Genomic DNA, 6,284 nt, shown 5'->3' with positions numbered 1-6,284 from the left:
TATTGGTCTTCTTTTCATTTCTATAACAAAATATCTCAGACATCCTAGTTTATAAAGGAAAGGAGTTTATTGACCTCAAAGTTTTTTTTTTTTCTTTCTTGCTTCCTTCTTTTATTTTTTTGTTTTAGACAAAGTCTCTCTATGCAGCCCTGGCTGGCCTGGAGCTCTTTAACTATGACTTTGGGTCTTAACATCTAACAGGAGTTCAGCAAGACCTATCAATTTCAAATCAAACCACTAGGCAAGAAGCTCTGAGTGTAAGGGATTCTGATGTGTATCCAGGCTCACCCTAGAGCCCATCTATCCTCAGGGTTAATTTGGGTAAGATCAGGCTGGCCTCAAAATCACAGAAATCCACCTGTTTCTGCCTCCCAAGTGCTGGGATCCAAGGTATAGGCTACCACATCTAGCGACTTCACAGCTTTGAAGGCAAGAAGGCCTAGTATCATGATGCAGGCTGTAGAGAAGACTCTCCTAGCTACAACATATCATGCTAGGCAACCTGTGTTTCTCTGCATGCACCTCTCTCCTTATGGAGCTATTAGGATTAATTTATGGGAGGGATGGTGGGTGGGTTCCACCCTAGTGGCTTAATCTAATAATCTAATCACTTTCCAAAGGCCCCACCTTTAAATACAATAGGCGGATTAAGTTTCTACCTTCTTAATAGCATTAACTATGACTTTAGGGCTTAAACTCCAGCATGAGTTCAGCTGGACAAATCACACTCAAATCAAAGCACTGAGCATGGAGCCCTTGGGGCTTGTATTCTGATGTGGTTCTGGGCTCATTCCTAGATCGCACCCATTCCCAAGGTAGATGTATGTAAGCATACAGTAGGCATTTGTGAAATGGCTTTATAATATGTAGTCTAATCTCTAACATTTAAAAAATTAGGAAGCAGCTTGTAGTTTATTTTTTCTATTCTTTCTCTCTCACTCTGTCTGTCTTTCTGTCTCTCTGTCTCTGTCTCTGTGCGTGCGTGTGTGTGTGTGTGTGTGTGTGTGTGTGTGTGTGTGTGTAAAACTGAGTCTCCCTATACAGCCCAGGTTGGCCTAAACCTGTTATGTAGCCTAGGCTTGCCTAGAATGCACAATCCTACTTATAGCTTAGAATAAAATTATCTACCCTTATAGTCAGCAGGCTTGTGCTTCTTATCCTCTTTTCACAAATGGGCTGGAATTGAACTTGGGAAAGAGGATCAGTGTACCTAAGATGACTGTGTGAGGACAGTCCTTAAGTAAGATGACTGTGTGAGGACAGTCCTTAAGTAAGCAACTTTATCTTCTCTGTTCGTAGCGTAGTCAGAACCAAAGTTAATCTTCTATTGGGGAACTATGCACGCACCAAGGGAACTATGCATGCACCAAGGGAACTATGCACGCACCAAGGGAACTATGCACGCACCAAGGGTGGCTCTCAATAGAAGTGTAGATGGGAAAACTGGTCCAAAGCTGTCTGGTTCTATTACATGCTTTCAAATACCATAGTGAATATTTTTACTCAGTGTTATGAGGTTATAACACTGCTCTCTGAAAAAGGTATCTTAAAGCCCTAGCTCTTACTGCCTCTAAATAGGTATGGCCCTATTGAAAAGAAAGCTCTTTACTATTACTTTATTAATAACATCAGGCCGTACTTTAGTCAGGCAGTTCCTGATTTAGTAAGTATCTTTATAAGAAGGGAGAAGATAAAGAGAGAGGACATATTTTGAATCAACCCATCTGATAAGAGAATAATATCTGGAATATGAATGTCTAAAACAACAAGAAACAAGTTGATTTTAAAAATGAGCAACCATGAGCTTAGCAGTGATGGATGTCTACACTAAGTCTGTGTAAGATTTACCCTGTGAGTCAGGCGTGGATGGAGGAAAAGGCTCAAAGGGCCTCATGCCTCACTACTGAGATATTTACTACTGATAGATTCAGGGAGAGGGGGAGTCACTGCCTTCAGTTATGTACTAGTTGGTGACTCTATTAGGTTCCAATGGATAGTTCTGACTCAACGCTCACACAGATGGATTTGGTCAACTAAAATCATTCATAAAACAAAATCAAATGACTGGTAGGGGTAGGAGTGAGGTTGAGGGATGCTACAGCAATTAAAAGGTGTTTTGGGAGAGAATAATCATAATTAATAATATAAATGCATGAAATTAAAAAAAAAAGATAAATCATTTTTTTAAAAAAGAAATGGGCAAATAACCTGGCTAGACATTTTAAAAAAAGAATATTTATTTTTATTTTATATGTATAAGCATTTTGACTGCATTATGTATGTGTACCATGTGTATGTCTGGTACCATTGGAAAACAAAAGAGGGTTTCTGATTCCCCTGGAACTTGGGTTATAGATGGTTGTGACTTGCCATGTGGTTACTGGGAATCAAGGTCCTTTGTAATAGCAGTTAATGCTCTTACCCCATGAGTTATCTTTCCAGCCCCTGGACAGACAAGTTGTACAAGTGACAATAAATACACAGAACAAAATGTTCACATCATGAGCTATTATGGAAATACTAAGCAAAGCTACTGCAATGTATTATTTATAATTCCTTTCGATGACTGTCTCAAAAGCACAAATGGCAATAACAAAACCAAAGTGGGGTCAGGCTTTTCCCCCAAATGCTGGTGAGGGTGCAATGAGAATTCCAACTGTTAGTAGGGAAGTTAAAGAGTACAGCCATTACACAAGGCAGAAGGGTGGCTCTTCGAAAAACCAGAAATAGACATGACTATATGATTTGTTCCTAGTAGATAGCCAAAGCAAGTGAGATCAGCATATTAAAGAGATAGTTTATACCATATGTTTACAGCCAACATATCAATTCACTCTACATGTCTAGCAAGAAATGAACAGATAAGGAGAAAGCACTACCTATACACAGGATAGAATATTATTTAGCTATAAAAAGAATGTAATTCTGTCATTTGAAACAACAAATGGGACGGAAGATGTTTGATATGATTGTCAGGCTCGACGCACATGCTATGGCTTGTGTATGAAGCATCTCCCAAAGGGTTCATGTGCAGAAGACTTGGCCAACAGCCAGTAGAGGTGAATGGATCAAGAAGACACTAACTTCAGCACTGGAATAATGCATCCTTTGCATTCGTGGCTGAATGGGCTAATTAGGAGATAGGACCTTGCAGGAGGGTGTAAATCATGAAGGAATGGCTTTGAAGGTTATACCTGGTCCCCAATACTCTCCTTTTGCTCTCTGCTTCCTGAACATCATGAGCTAAAACTCTGTCACACACTCCTGTCCTGCCTCTTGTTGGCCCAAACCATGGAGTGAGCTAACCTGGTCCTGAGCCAAAATATATTCTCCTACCCTCTATGTTGCTTATCTCAGGCATTTGTCACATGGATGAAAAACCGGATTGCGATGGCTATCCTTGGTTGTCTACTTGACTACATCTGACATAAAGTAAAACTCAAAAATGGCTGTGCACACCTGTGTGGGATTTTTGCATAATTAGATCATTGACATAGGAAGATCCACTTCCAATCCAGATCTTTGGGGTGGAAACCATGCCGTTAATCTAGATCTTTTGAGGTGTGAAGACTGGGCCACATCTTCTGCTGGAAGCCTAAATAAAGGAAGCTTTTCTCTCCATGCCAGCCGACTCTCACCCTCACTAGCAGCTCCATTTCTTCATTGGCATTAGAGCCTACTTCTTTGGCATTCCTATGTATATTGATGACCAGATGAGATATCCATCTTCATGGGCTAAACAACTCCTGGATTCTTGGACCTTTTATAGGCAGATATTGTTGGATTAGCTGGACCACAGCCTGTAACTTATTCTAATAAATGAGAGTGAGCGAGTGATTGAGTGAGTGAGAGAGAGAGAGAGAGAGAGAGAGAGACAGAGATTTATTTTATATGTTCTGTTACCCTAGAGATGTTGACATACACATAGACTGAAACACTTGAAACACTACATGTTCCTATATGGGTAAGGAAGCTGAGTAGTTGACCCTACAGAAGTAAAGCTCTTCATAGGTGGCAGATCTTGGTAAAGATATAGGGGAGGTAGTGATGGAAAAGGGTAGTTACAGAGCATAGGGACTCTTGAAGAACAAAGATAATGCTAATGACCTATGATCATTAGGACAACTGTGGTTGACGATGACTTATGTATCTTATAATTATAAGTAGAAAGGGTCTGAACATTCCCAGAACATAGAGTGAAAATTACAATATGCTAATCACTCTGGTCCGATTGTATGCATCGTATACATACATACATGTCTTGAAATGCCATACTCCATAAGTATATACTACTACTTTGAGTCATTAAAACCATGTGAAAAATCTACAGGAAAAAGGAGGAAAATTAGGACCAAGGATACACAGGGAAAGAAAGATGGCTGTACGGAGACAGAAGCAGAGATGTGAATGAGTCAGCCATAAGCCAAGGAATGCCTGGGATCTCCTACATTAGAAACAGGCAAGGAACGATCAGACACCAATTAACTGGGATGAGAAAAGTGCTTGATTTTGGATTTCTAGATTTCAGAATAATTTTCTTTTATTCTAATTAACCTAGTTTGTAGTAATTTGTTATACACCCATACCTTAGGCTACATACCTAGAAATAAAAGCAGAGAGAATCCTTCCTCCTCTAGCTGGTTGGGTTCTTCTAGGTGGTCTAGGTAATATACACAGCGTAAACCATTGCATCAGAAGACATAGAAACAAAGATCCATGTGTCTGCAGGTCTCTGCATCCAGAACACTTAGAGAAACCAGAACACCAGATACTACCTGAGTGCTGATGACTTGGCAAATTTTAAATCCCTTGAGTTGAGCCAGCTACTCACATGGAGGGAATCACCACCAGAGTGGTGAAATCACAGTGCTAGGCGTATCTGACACAGACCTGAACAACGTTTTCTTCCTGATGATTGTACTTGGTTGGTGTTTCCACAACATCGTGCATCCCCATTTCCACCCCGCCCCCCACCGGAAGTCTTAAATCTTGGAGAGGTTGTCTTGCTCACCTTGTTTTATGTCCTTCTCTCCCCCTTTCTCATTGATCATTGATCTCCTGCAGACTTCCCTGTGTATCTATGAAACTGACATGAAGAACCCCAAGACTCCCGAGTCCTCAGATATTTAAGTGTCTTAATGGAATGCAGCCCTACATTTGCACGCAACGTAACATACATTTTCATGTGTTTTCACTCGTAGAAGTGGAACTTGCAGGTTCAGTGAAGCTGTCTGTAGTTTGTTTGTTTTTTTTCTCAACTCCTTAGATCAGTCTTTCTTGCCATTGATTTCAATTATGTCACCATCTTCCCACCTCCAAGTCTTTTCTATTAAGCCACATTTCTGCCTAACCTCCTCCAATTGTGACTCCTTTGTTGTTGTTGTTGTTGTTTTTGTTTTTTGTTTTTTGAGACAGGGTTTCTCTGTAGCCCTGGCTATCCTGGAACTCACTTTGTAGACCAGACTGGCTGGAACTCAGAAATCTGCCTGTCTCTGCCTTCCAAGTGCTGGGATTAAAGGCGTGCGCCACAACGTCCGGCTGACTCATTTTATATGCATGAGTATGTGAGCACTCATGCAAATTCACAGTCTCCTTCCATCTTTCTACCTTGCATCCCTGTATTGGTTTTCTTCGTGATGCCAATATGGCTGCAGAGATCCTTTTAGGATTCACACTTACCTTCTTATCTGCCCAGAGGGAGAATGATAGTTGGTTGTTTGGGAAACAATAGTATCGATTCTCAGGCTTCCTCCTCCTCCTCGTCTTTCTTCTTTGAAACAGGTCTCACTGTGCAGCCCTGGCTGGCATGGAACTTGTTATATAGACCAGGCTGGCTTTGAACTCACAGAGATCTGCCTGCCTCTGCTTCCGTAGTGCTGCTGTTGAAGTTGTGCACCACCCTGCCATACTCAGGGCTCTCCTTAAGACTAACACTGAGCCTCACTCACATGCTGTTGGCATACTGGCAACTCCTGAGCTAAGAACTCAACTTAAGGAGCAATGCACCTGTGTCATATGGGCCTGGACCTCAGGAGGGATGAATGTTGTCATATGGGCCTTTTAGTGACTTGTAGTATCTTGTGCATCATAGGTGCTCATTAAAAAAATGTGGTAAGCAAACTAATAAATACAACGGTAAGGGACAGAACCACAATAAATGGTCACTCAACTGCCCCCCAAAAGAAGGTCATGATCCCCAGGTTGGAAACCATTGTTCTAACCCATGGGTCCTCAGTGGACATTCCAGATCCAAATGAGACCAGCAGCTCTACCCTGACAGAAGG

Source organism: Mus musculus, chromosome 12 (genome assembly GCF_000001635.26).
Source record: "Mus musculus strain C57BL/6J chromosome 12, GRCm38.p6 C57BL/6J".
Lineage (NCBI taxonomy): Eukaryota > Metazoa > Chordata > Mammalia > Rodentia > Muridae > Mus > Mus musculus.
This window is presented reverse-complemented; position numbering follows the sequence as displayed.